The sequence below is a fragment of the Heterocephalus glaber genome, unplaced genomic scaffold (genome assembly GCF_053883595.1).
Source record: "Heterocephalus glaber isolate CG9 unplaced genomic scaffold, H.glaber_assembly_v1.0 deba00001761, whole genome shotgun sequence".
Lineage (NCBI taxonomy): Eukaryota > Metazoa > Chordata > Mammalia > Rodentia > Bathyergidae > Heterocephalus > Heterocephalus glaber.
In genome coordinates, this window is record NW_028258458.1 from 177,182 (window position 1) to 190,555 (window position 13,374).

The window sequence follows — 13,374 nt, forward strand, 5'->3', positions numbered from 1 at the left end:
CCACCCTGGGCAACACTGTGAGACACCATTGCAGAAAAACATGATCACACTGGAGAGAAAACCTCACTAGAGAGAAGTCATATGTGTGTGAGAGGTGTGGGAAAGAGTACATTGGATTTTCATATCTTTCTAAACAGGGAAGAAATCACACAGGAGAGAAAGTCTTTGAATTTGAGAGATGTAAAAAAAAAAAAGTGTTCATTGAATCTTTTTTTTGTTTTGTTTTGTTTTTGTTGTTGTTGTTCATTGACTCTTTACTTTGGGGGGGCCGGTACCGGGGATTGAACTCAGGACCTTGCGCTTGTGAGGCAGGCACGGTGCCACTGAGCTACATCCTGACCCCGAATCTTAATATTTACATCCAAGCCATCTGGTGATAGATCATGTGAAAATAAAAGAGGAGCATGGTAAACCCAGCACTCAAGGAGACTGAGGACAGGAGGAGAGTTCAACTCTAGTCTGTTCAGCAAGACCCTGTCTCAAAAACAAAAATCAAAACAAAACAAAAAACTGGGGATGTAGCTCAGTGTGAAGACCCTGGGTTCATTCTCAAAGCTACAAAAACTAAATAAACAAGGAAAGTGAAAAAGTTTCTTTTACTGTGAAAGTCAGGAATATGATCTAATATGCTATGTGGGAGCTTACAGTTCTGAAACCTCATTAGGATTATGGGAAAATGTATATTAATTTTTCATATCATAAAGAGTGTGTAAGAAGTCAGGCTGGTGAGAAGCCTTATAGTAATACTTGTAGGGAACCTTTCATTAGTTCCACACACAAAAAAGTTTTTTTCAGTACCGGGAATCAAACTGAGGACCTTTTGCTTGCCAGGCAGGTGAGGTGCCACTGAGCTAAATCCCTGGCCCTTGTACAAAAAATTTTAATGTCTAAAATCACAGAGGCCCTGGGAAACTATGGAATGTAGTATGTTCTTCAAATAAGTCAACATGCTATAATATTCACATGAAATTTCACATTCATAAAATTATGCTATTCCACAAATAGTTTCAGTACCTAATGTAATTCCAAATCTTCCATCCTGTTTCTTTATCAATGTATTCATTTCACATATATAGTTGTACACACAAATACAATCAGCCAAATAAAATCTTTTTTTTTTTTTTTTTTGGTGCTGAGGATTGAACCCAGGGCCTTTGCATTGAGCTACATCCCCAGCTTTTTTTTTTTTTTTTTTTAATTTGAGACAGGTTTTACTGAGTGGCTAAATTGCCCAGGCTGGCCTCAAATTTGTGCTCCTTCTGCTGCAATCTCACACTCTGTGTGAACATGTTGTATTTTGAGGAAGTTATTTGTTAGATTAAGAATTACATGTAAGTATATACATACCCCTCCTTTTTTTCAGTGCTAGGGATGGATCCCAGGACTTTGCACATGCTAGGCAATCACTCTACCACTACTACATTCTATAGCCCCCACTAGTTTCTTTAGTTGATGGTAGAGGGCCAACCCACAGCCTCGTGCATACTAAGGAAGTACTTGACACTGAGTTATGCCCCCAGAACCTTGAATACATTTTTCCCCTCTGGCTTTTGGATTATTTTCATGATTTTTTGGTTATCCTTGGTATTTTGTAATTTTTCATTAGTACATACTTTCAGTACATAATGTTTACATTCCTTGTGTAGAGTTGGTACATGTATATAATACATGTTGGTACATGTACATCTTAATTCCTTTTTTCATCCCCTTTCCCTCCCCTCCCCTCCCTTCGTCCATCTCTTGATCCCATTCCCATTTGAGAAAGACTTATCTCTCTATTTCCTGTTATCTTATTTTGCTCTTTATAAGTCGAGAAAACGTGATATTTAAGCTGTGTGTCTGATTTACTTCACTTAACTTTATGGTCTCAAGGTGCATCCATTTTCCTAAAAATGACTCAAGTGTATCTTTCTTTGTGGCTGAGTAGTTCTCCATTTTGTGTAAATACCACTTTTTTTAATCCATTCATTTGCTGATGGACTTAATAGGCTACTTCCAAGATTTAGCTATTATGAATTGTCCTGCTATAAACATGAGTATGCATGGATCACTGTAATATGATGTCTTTAACTCTTTTGGGAAGGTACCTAGAAGGGGAATAGCTGGGTCAAATGCTGTACAGCAAAAGAAACAACCAATAAAGTAAAAAAGAAAGCCTACAGAATGGGAAAAATATTTTGCCAACTATTGCTCAGACAGAGGACTAATATCTAGACTATATAAAGAATTTCAAAAATTAGATCCCCACAAAATAAATACTTCACAGGAGAAATACAAATGGCCAATAAATACATAAAGAAATACTCAACACTGCTGGTCATTAGGAAAATGCAAATTAAAACAACAGTGAGATTTCATCTTACACCAGAAAAAATGGCCATCATCAAGAAATCAAAAAATAACAAATCCTGGCAAGGCTACAGGGAAAAAGCCCTTCTACATTGCTGGTACTATGTATTTTTTAAATGGCATCCCTATGTGTAGTTTTTTGTGTTTCTTTTGTATTTGTCCTGTTTAGTGTTCTCTGAGCCTTTTGAATCTGTGTTTTAATGTTTGACATTAATTTTGAGAAATTCTCAGACATTATTTCAAGTATTTATTCCTTGTTTCCTTCTTGAGTTCCCATTTTGCAAATGTTATGACTTTTTCAGTTGTCCACAGTTCTTATATATACAAGTTGAATATTTCCTAATACAATACTGTTGTATTGACACTAAAAAGTTCTGACTTTAAGAGCATTTCAGATTTTTTTATTCAAGGTGCTTAGCCAGTAAAGTTTATGGGCATATACCAAAATCTTTGAAAAACTCACAAATCTGAAACACTTCCGATCCCAAGAATTTCAGGTAAATGATACTCACCCCTCTATTCTCTTGGTTTCTATTCTTACTTCTCTTTTTAGTTCTGAAAGTTCCTGTTGATACATCCTTAATCTTAGAGATGCTTTAGTCAGTTGTCTCCAGTTTTGATTTCTGTTGTACTGTTTTCCATCTCTACCATTTCTTTTCATTCTTAGAATTTCCATCTCTCTTCTTGCACTTCTCATCTGTTCCTAGATGCTGCCTATTAATCTGAATTTCCAATCTGATCATTTTAACATCTCTGCCATATCTGGTTCTGGTATTGTTCTCTCCCTTCAAACTGATTTTTGCCTTTTCGTATGCCTTGTAATTTTTCCTTCAGAGCTGGACATGACCTACTGGATAAAATGAACTGCTGTAGTCCTTTAGTAATCTGGTAGAATGCTGTAGGACAGAGGAACTGTCTGCTTCTAGGCTTTAGATTTCAGTCTTGTAGTAAGTCTGTGTCTCTGAACTATGAACTTAACAGGGTTTTTTCCCTCCTCCCACTTATTTGGGTCAGAATGCCTACAGCTGGCTGAATTTGAATATTTCCCTTCTGTGTCATTGAGGCGGTAATAAAACCCCAGCAGAGGGGCTGGTGGTGTAGCTCTTCTATAGCACTTGTCTAGCATACATAAGGCCCTAGGTTCAATTACCTGTACTGCCAAGAGAAAAAAAAAAGGCCTAGTCTGCTGGTTAACGGGTTTCTCCTGTGGGATAAAGAACGACTCTCTAGGGCCTAGTGATGTGGCTCAGTGGCAGAGCGCTTGCCTACCTTGCGTGAGCCCCTGGATTCCAACCCTACTACTGCAGTGCAGCGCAGTGGTATGTTTTAAATGGCTCCTCTTCCAAGAAATCTTCCAAGATTTCTCTCTGACATTTTACTGTAACAGCCTAATTGGGCTTCTGGTGGTAAAACTCAGAAAAGTACAGGGAACTCTCCATGACGGGTACCCCTTTTAACTTTCAGGCTGAAGCAGCTCTTCAATTGCAGGTTTTCCTACACTGCCACTGTTTCTGGAAGTGGTTCTGCTCTAGTATGGGGTGACTCTATCCTCCAATGTGTCTCCTGTTTTGGAGCTGGCAGTTTTCCCTGGGACTTCTCTTCCACATCTCAGAGCAGTTGTTGGATTTTCAGGTTATTTAGCTATTCAACTTCCCAGGGCCAGCTGATAACTTCCAAGCTTTTTACATGGGAACTGGAAGTAAATGTATTTTGTTAAAATGGCTTCATCAGCACTCAGCCCTTCCTGCCCTGTGTGAGCTTCTGTCCACTATATGGACTCACAGTGGACAAAGCCCTGTGGATATAGGGAAGGCTGAAAGGCCTTCACTGATTCCTCAGACTGCAGCAAACTTGTGAGAAGCCCTTTGAGTGTAAGAAATGTATGAAATGATTTACATGCTCCTTTCCCCTTAATATTCACATGTGAACTCAGTGCAGAAAAACCACATACCTGTGAGGAATGGAGGAAGGCTTTTACATACTCCACAGCCCACATGTGTGGGAGGAGTGCTGGGGATTAATTCCAGGCCCTCACACATGCCAGGCAAGTGCTCTACCACTGAGCTACACTCAACAGCCACTCCACAACCTTTTTAATACTCATTTGTGAAGTCACCAGAGGGAAAGCCACAGAGAAATGTAAATAATGTGAAGAAGCCTTTCAGCTATTCCAGTTCATTCCAAGAACATGAAAGAATTCAAACTTTCGAGAACCCCTATGAATGTAAGAAGTATAATAAAACCTTCAGGTCTTAAAATTCCTTTTGGTATCTAAAAAACTCGTTGAGATGTGCTCAGTTGTGTGCACCAAAAGTCCCAGCTTCTTGGGTGGCTGAGGCAAGCAGATTGCTTGAGCCCAGGATTTCAGGACCAGCTTGGACAGCATAGCCAAGAGGAACCCTGTTTCAAACAAATCAAACTTCACAATGGAGAAAAAATGTAAGAGTTGCAGGAAAGCTACCTGATACCATTCACTTGAGAGATGTGAATAAATTTAACATCAAGAAATGTGAGAGGAATGTGACAACAGCCACTATTATCTCAGGATTTTTGTGAGTTTTTGGTGTTTAGTACTCGGGATTGAATCCAGGGCCTGAGGCACAGTGTGTATGTACTCTACCACTAAGCTACATCCCAATACCTTTACTCAGACCATAATGAAAATGTAAGTCAGAGGAAAGGAACCCTATGTAAATCACACATGGTGGCACATAATGTAATCCCAGCATTCTGGGAGGCTGAAGCAGGAGGATCTCAAATTTGAGCCCCAGCCCTGGCAATTTAGTGATTTAGCAAGAGCCTGCCTCAAAACAAAACACAACAAAATGGGGTGGGGGTGCCTCAGTACAAAGACCTAATCTGGGGGATTTGCTGTGGAGAGAGGTTCATATTGATAGAAGACATTTGGGTAAGCATTTACCTGGTAATCAGATTTTGTTTTGATGTTTAGGGGTTTTTACACTTGGTCTTAGCCAAAAGGCTGAGAAGCGATGTTTGGGGTTTTTTTTGTCTGTTGTGTTTGGTTTTTTGCAGTACTGGGGATTGAGCCCAGGGCCTTCATACTGAGCTATATCTCCAGTCCTTTTTTATTTTTTGAGACTGACTCACAAAATGACAAAATTTTCCATGCTGGCCTCAAATTTGTGATCCCGCCTCAGCTTCCCAGAGTGCTGGGATTACAGGTGTGCACTACCACACCTGACTTTTTCTTTTCTTTGCAGTACTGAGATTAAACCAAGGGCATTGTGCAAGGTACTCATATACTCTACCATCTCTGGGCTACCCTACCAGATTGGTTTGTTTTTTTATTTTTGTTCTTTGGTGGTAGTGCTAAGGATCAAACTCCAGGCCTTACAAGCCAGGTAAATATTCTACCACTGAGCTACACCCCACTCTCCTCAAACCTTTTTAAAAATTTTATTTTGAAACAGGGCTTCTCACGGGGTGCTGGGGCGGAGGGAGCCAGGCCGGGAGTTTTTCTGAGGGAAGGTGTGTGGGGGGGAGCGACGTGGCAGCAGCGGTGCTGACAATGAGTTTTCTTGGAAGCTTTTTTGGTCCCATTTGTGAGATTGATGTTGTCCTTAATGATGGGGAAACAAGGAAAATGGCAGAGATGAAGACTGAAGATGGCAAAGTAGAAAACCACAATCTCTTCTATGATGGAGAGTCTGTTTCAGGAAAGGTAAACCTAGCCTGGAAGCAACCTGGAAAGAGGCTAGTGTAACACCAAGGAATTTGTAGGTCAAATTGAACTTTTCAATGACAAGAGTCATACTCATGAATTTGTAAACCTAGTGAAAGAACTAGCTTTACCTGGAGAGCTGACTCAGAGCAGAAGTTCTGATTTTGAATTTATGCAAGTTGAAAAGCCATGTGAATCTTACATCGGTACCAATGTCTGGTTGAGGTATTTTCTTAAGGTGACAATAGTGAGAAGACTGGCGAACGTGGTGAAAGAGTATGATCTTACTGTTCACCAACTTGCCGCCTATCCTGATGTTAACAACTCTGTTAAAATGGAAGTGGGCATTGAAGATTGTCTGCATAGAGTTTGAATATAATAAATCAAAGTATCATTTAAAGGATGAGTTTGTTGGGAAAAATTTACTTCTTATTAGTAAGAATAAAAATACAACACATAGAGTTACAACTGATCAAAAAAGAGATCACAGGAATTGGACCCAGTACTACCACGGAAACAGAAACTATCACCAAATATGAAATAATGGATGCTGCACCAGTAAAAGGTGAATCCGTTCATTCCAATAAGACTATTTTTAGCAGGATATGACCCAACACCAACAATGAGAGATGTGAACAAAAAATTTTCAGTAAGGTACTTTTTGAATCTAGTGCTTGTTGATGAGGAAGACAGAAGGTACTTCAAGCAGCAGGAAATCATCTTAGGGAGAAAAGCTCCTGAAAAACTGAGGACACAGAGAACAAACTTTCACCAGCGATTTGAATCTCTAGACTCGCAGGCATCTGCTGGACAGCCTGAAATGTGAACTGAATAGGAGGAAAAAAGGAAAAAAATCCATAACCGTTAAGTTCAGCAGGTTAAAGATGGTTGCAGCGTGTAGGTGGGTAAAGAGGACAAAACTCCATATATAATAGTCTTCCTTTATCTTACAGTGCTGCATTTATTTTACAATATGGAGATTTCCTAAGCTGCCTTATTTATTTATTTTTTTAACTGCACACTTTGATGATAAGCACTCAGATATTGCATCACCATAAACATTAAAGATTTTCATTTGAATAGGTTGGTATTTGTAATTTTGGTTTCTTTCCTCATAATGTTGGCTGTAAATCCTTTTCTTCTTACTAATGAATACCTTTTTCTCTACATGTAAAAAATTAAATATTTTGTGTTCAAATCAAATTAGAAAACCTAAGTGAACCTTATATCTTGCAAAGATTTAGAACATGGCATATTAATATTTTTGAGAACTACATTTCTTTTTACAAATGCATTTGAGAAATGTACATGGTGTGTTTTGCTGTGGGTGCTTCTGGGTCAACTGTTTCATAGCTTTCTGCATTTTATCCTCTTTGAAGACTTCTGTGTTACAAATATTTTTCCCCCTGGGGATTATATGGCATGGCATTGTGGCCTTTTTTTCTCCCCCATATTAAGTAATCATTTTGGTATTATTTCCCAGCAGTACCACCATATGTATTCTGCAACATGGAGTTGACATATGTTGGCATTTTAGAACTTGTTACAACTATGTAATTTTCCCATAGTTAGAAATGTGTATATATATATTTTTAATTTAAGAAATGGTCTTGTTGCATGTATGCAAATATCACTTTCATGATTTTACAGATTTATTCATTTTTCAGTGGAAAATTGGGAGATGGGGGATCAGGAGGGAATTTTATCCATATCCGGGCAATTTCATGTTTGTTAAACTGGAATTATGGCTAGTTTAAACTCCATTTCAACCTCACCCAGTCTGTCTTAATTTTTTTAAACACTAAATTCAAGCCATTTGTTCAGTATCAAAAAAAGAGGTTGCAGTCATTCACTCATATGCATAGGGTCTGATCTCAAATACACTGAATGTGGACTGTGGAAACCAAAACAAAGCCTCCTGTGTGGAAAGTACTTTCACTTATGGTTCATCAGTTTTTGTACCAGTATCTTAAAAACCACTTCAGTGCAAGTTTTGTCAGTTAATCTTACTTTATGAGTAAGCTAGTAACCCAAACTACATTTCTTTAAATCTGTTTTACTACTATGGCACTTTGATAAAATGTTCAGTAACCAACTTCTTTACTGGCCAAAGGTTCCATGTACCACGTGCTGGAGCATTTTAAATGTGAGTATCTGTGAATGGTAATGTTTTCCTTCATGTAAGTGCCTGTTGAGAATTTTTTTTTTTTTTTGTACCGGAGACCAAACTCAGGTCTTTGCACTTGTGCAGCAGGTGGCAAAACCACTGAGCTAAATCCCTGGCCCCTGTTCAGAATTTTTAAAATACCAAATATTTTCATGGTCACTTGCATGTAGTAATTTAGAAAATATTCAGAGATTTTGAAATTTAATTGTATTTAACCAGCCTCTTTGTGCAACCATGATGTATAATAAAGAATTTGAAAGGAAAAAAAAAAAAAAAAGAAAAGAAACAGGGTCTCTCTTAAATTGTCCAGGCTGATTTGAGTGGTATCTGGGAATACTGGCTGTGATGCCACACCCAGCAGGTACGCAGTTCTTTTGGCTTGTTTTCTTTGTTTTGTTTTGTTTTGTTTTGTTGCTATGTAGTCCAGGCTGGCCTTGAACTCACAATGGTCCTCTTGTCTCCTGAGTGTTGAGATGACAGATGTGTGCCACCACACCTTGCTCTGGCACTCAGTTCTTAATATACAAAATAGAAAAATTCAGTCTGGCTGGGCTCAGTAGTGTGATCTGTCATCCAAGCTCCTCGAGAGGCTGAGGTAGGAGGAATGCAAGTTTAAGGCCAGGTGGGTATCTTATCGAGACTCTGTCTCAAAATGAAATTTAGCAGGGCCGGGGATTTAGCTCAGTGGTTTTGCCGCCTGCTGTGCAAGCACAAGGACCAGGTTCGATCCCTGGTACCAAAAAAAAAATTTAGCAAAAGGGCTGGGTACTACTCAGTAGTAGAGCATTTCTTTGGCATGTCCAAGCCCGTGGGTACAATTCCCAGCATCACAGAAAGAAAGAAAAAGGTCAAGAGGATGCCAGAGTAGCAGTGTTGCCAACTCCATGGGTCTTTGGGTTTATCAGAAGAATCAGAAAGAAGCTCAGTGGCACAGGTACAAGACTTTCCATTCTTTTTTTTTCTTTTGTACCGGGGATTGAACTCGGGTCCTTGCGCTTGCGCAGCAGGCAGAGAAACCACTGAGCTAAATCCCCAGCCCAAGACTTTCCATTCTTATGCTCAAGCCCAAGGGTACGGGCACCACATGGGGACAGGAATTTCAGACTGACTCAGATAAAAGAAAGAGGTGTACAGGGCCAGGGATTTAGCTCAGTGGCACCATACCTGCTTCACAAGTGCAAGTTCCTGAGTTCAATCCCGAGTACCAAAAAACAAAAAAAGAAAGAGGTGTACAGTTTTGATGGCATGTGTGGGGACCGGGTCTTGACATTGCATGTAGAGGTGGAGTTTTAATGGTGCCTGCATTCCTTATTGTGCCTCTTCCTATGTCATATGACTCATTATCATCCTTTTTAGAAGAATTTCTTTTGAGATAGAGTCTCTGTTATGGTTTAGATCTAAAGTGTCCTCCAAAGCCAGCCATTATGGTGCACGCCTGTAATCCCAACACTTGGGAGGCTGAGGCAGGAAGATCACTACAAGTTCAAGGCCAGCCTGGGCTACATAGTGAGTTTAAGCCCAGCCTGAACTATGTACTGAGACCCTATCTCAAAAAAAAGTCCCCCAAAAGTCTCATGTGTTCAGAGGCAAGGCTTTAGGAAGGTGACTGGCTTATGAGGATTCGATACTCATTAGTAGATTAATGCACTGATGAGTTCCTAACTGAATATGCTGTTAGGAGATAGGGTCTTGTTGGAAGAGACAGGTTACTGAGGGTCTTGAAGGGTATATTCCTGTCCCCCAACCCCTCTCTACTTCCTAACCATGATGTGAGCAGCTTTCTTCAACAGACTCCTTCCACCATGCTGTTTCTGCCTTAGAGGTTGGCAGACCATGGACTGAACCAACCAAAGCTGTGAACCGGAATAAACCTCTCCTCCTTTAACTTGTGGCTGTTGGGTATTTTGTCCTAAGGATAAGAAAGTAACTAATATATTCTCACTATGTAGTCCAGGTTGGCCTCAAACTTGCTGTCCTCCTGCATCAGCCTCCTGAGTACTGGAACTATAGGTGTGTGTTACCACACTCAGCTCTCATTACTGTCTTTTTTTTTTTGGTACCGGGGATTGAACTCAGGTCCTTGAGCTTGCATAGCAGGCGGCAAAAGCCACTGAGCTAAATCCCTGGCCCTCATTACTGTCTTAATTCTCCCTGGTGTGTGATTTTTACAATGGTTATAAAGGTAACTGTAGGTTACTTTAGTACCTATACCTGTGTTTATCTCTTACCACCTGGGATTCTTCTCTCATCATTGGGAAAGTCCCTATTTAGGTGTCAGAGCCTCATTCACTCCTCTGCCTCAGTGGGTTTGAGTTTTAAGATTGTTTTTCTTGGTTCTGGCTTTGTGGTATCTCTGCTGACCACATAGTCTTTCAAGGATGGTCTGACTTTTCTTTTTGGCGCTGGGGATCAAACTCAGATCCTTCCGCTTGCACAGCAGGCGGTAAAACCAGTGAGCCAAATCCCCAGCCCACTGGTCTGACTTTTTAACCTCAGGCTCCAGATGTGTTACCTTAATTTCATAGCCTTCAAAGCTGGTTTATTATTTAACTTCCAATTCCCTGATATGTTTGTGAATCCCATAAAACTGAGTGTAGTTAGCAGTCTTACCAGGAACAGAGAATTCAAGGCAAAGGGACAAGAAAAGGAAAAATTCTTAGAAGAGATCAAGACTTCTAAAGGAAACCATTCCTGTCCATATTTTGATATTTAACTTTAGCCTCCAAAACTAAGCAAAGAAATTTATCTTAAGTCACCCAGAGTGTGGTATTTTCTTCTGACAACTCTAGCTAAACAATACAGTGGTAAACTCTTTAGTTATTCCCCAATACTTAATACTCACGTGCTAAGGCATAATGGAATGAGGAGTGCTTGTGAAGAGTGAGGGAAAGCACTTTTAGTCTTTGGTCTGTTAAATATGTAAGCATGTGAAAAAGCATTTAATTTTTTTTTCACCCTTGGGGACTGAACCCAGGGCCTTCACACTGAGCTGTATCCTTAGCCCACCTCAGCTTCCCAAGAGTGCTGGGATCACAGGCATTACCACCACACCAACACATTTAAATCTTATTAGAGCTCAATACTTCCAAAATCATCTTGTAAAAGGACCTAAGAAGATGAAGCAACAAAAACTAAAGAATGTAAGGAAAGAATGGGTTTCTCTTAGTGTGAAATTAAGGAATATGATGGGGGGCGGGTACTGGGGATCAAACCAAACCCAGGGGTGCTCTATTACTGAGCTGCATCCCCAGCCCTTTATTTTTTATTTTGAGACATGGTCTCACTAAGTTGCTCAAGCTGGCCTTGAACTTGTGATCCTCCTGCCTCAGCATCCTGAGTAGCTGGTATCACAAATATGTACCACCATGCCCAGCTAGGAATGTAATCGTACATAATATGTGGGAACTTAAGGAGTGAAACCCCATTGTAAGGAATGTGGTAGGGCTTTCTTAAACTTTTCATGCCTTGTAGAAGGTATAAGAATGCAGAGTGGAAGGGCCGGGGATTTAGTTCAGTGGTGCTGCACCTGCCTCGCAAGCACAAGGTCCTGAGTTGGATCCCTGGTACTGGAAAAAGAAAAAAAAGAGAATGCAGAGTAGAGGAGCTAGGTGCAGTGTTGTCCCCCTGCAGTCCCAGCTACATAGGAGGCTGAGGCAGGAGTATCCCTGAGCTCAGGATTTTGTGCTATCCTGGGCAACATAGCAAGACTCCTCAAAAAAAATGAGTGGAGAGAACCCTTTTGCTTGTCAGGCAAGTGAAGTAGTCGCCATTCTACAAGACATTTTTTCCCCTCTGGTACTGAGGATTGAACCTAGGGCCTTTACAGTAAGTTACATCCCCAGCCCTTTTTTAAAAATTAATTTTATTGGTACATTTAAGGTATACAATATAATGACATTCATCATTGGAAATTTGCACCTTTACATCATCCATTTTGGTTCTTATTTTTTCCCCATTCCCCTGCCCTCCCTTCGACCTCTCTATCCCTCCCTATCTACAAAGACTTTGTTTCCATTTTTTCTTTTTCTCACATTAATTCCATTCCATTCCATTCTTTTTTTTTTTTTTTTTTTTTTTTTTGAAATTTTCTAGAGCCTCATGCATCTGCTTTGTTACTTCCTGTGCTATCCGTTCAGGGTGTCCAAGTGGTTGCTTATCAGACTGTTCCACCTCATTTCCCCCAGAATTTCCTTTTTGTGGCGTGGAAGCCTGCGTTTGTGCCTTGCTTAAGTGTCTTCTCATTTTTGTTTTTGGTACTGTCCTTGCTTTAATTCTGGGTTGATATTTCAAGATTACTTAATGTAGGTATCTTTGTTGCTTGTGTTTAAAACCCTTGTGGAATGATTGCTTTTCAGAGCTGTCTTCCAGATATAGCTTGTGTTTGGGTTTTGAGACTCTAATGACTCTGAAGCTATTATATTTTTCTTATACCAGGAAGGAAAACTAATTAGATCAATCACAACATGTTAGCCCACATGACATAGTCAGCAATACCATAGCATCAAGCACAGCTTAGAAAATGACAATTTGTTGTAGTTATTAATCTATCACTTTCAACTATGTGAGTTAAATTAAAAACGAGGACCAACCCAACATAAGTTTATAATGAATAAACTCTTCAATATAGCATCTTTCCCCTTCGGGGTGGGGAGTTAAAAGGAGTTGGGGAGGGAGGGACAGGTAGAAAGGACAGGTAGGATTAGCGGTGAGGCCAGAAGACACAGAAAGATCACAGAAACTCTAAGAAGTTGTTAAAGGCAAGAGAAAATGGCAGAATGAAAGAACAAAGATGTGAATAGAATCACCTAACAGCAACAGGGAGGCTAGATACCAAATTTACTTTCCTTTAAACCTAATGATAATCAAGAGAAGGAAAAAGAGAAGAAAAGAACATTAAGGGAGAAATCTGAATTCAGTGCAGAAAGGAACAGATGGGGAGATGAGGGGCAATGTAGGACAGTGAGAGAATGAGTGAGAGAGAGAGAGAAAGAAAAGATAAAGAAAAGTAAAACTTTGAAGAGTAGAAAAAAAGTAAAAATTAATAAAAAATAGGAGAAAAAGATTTTTTTTTCTTTTTTGCAAATAGCAATAGAAATTATGGGCCTCCTTCAGGGTATGTCTCTGCTGTCACAATAGGCAACGTAGGAATCCCTGTGCATATACAAGTCAATGAGTC

At 39.8% G+C, this 13,374-nt stretch overlaps 1 pseudogene across 1 annotated transcript; it reads left to right on the forward strand.

The window, feature by feature from the left end:
- The first annotated feature begins 1,290 nt into the window (after positions 1-1,290).
- On the forward strand, positions 1,291-10,083 carry LOC110345945 (vacuolar protein sorting-associated protein 26A pseudogene; annotated as a pseudogene). The gene has a single exon (XR_015447582.1). The product of XR_015447582.1 is annotated as a vacuolar protein sorting-associated protein 26A pseudogene (transcript).
- The last annotated feature ends 3,291 nt before the right edge of the window (positions 10,084-13,374 follow it).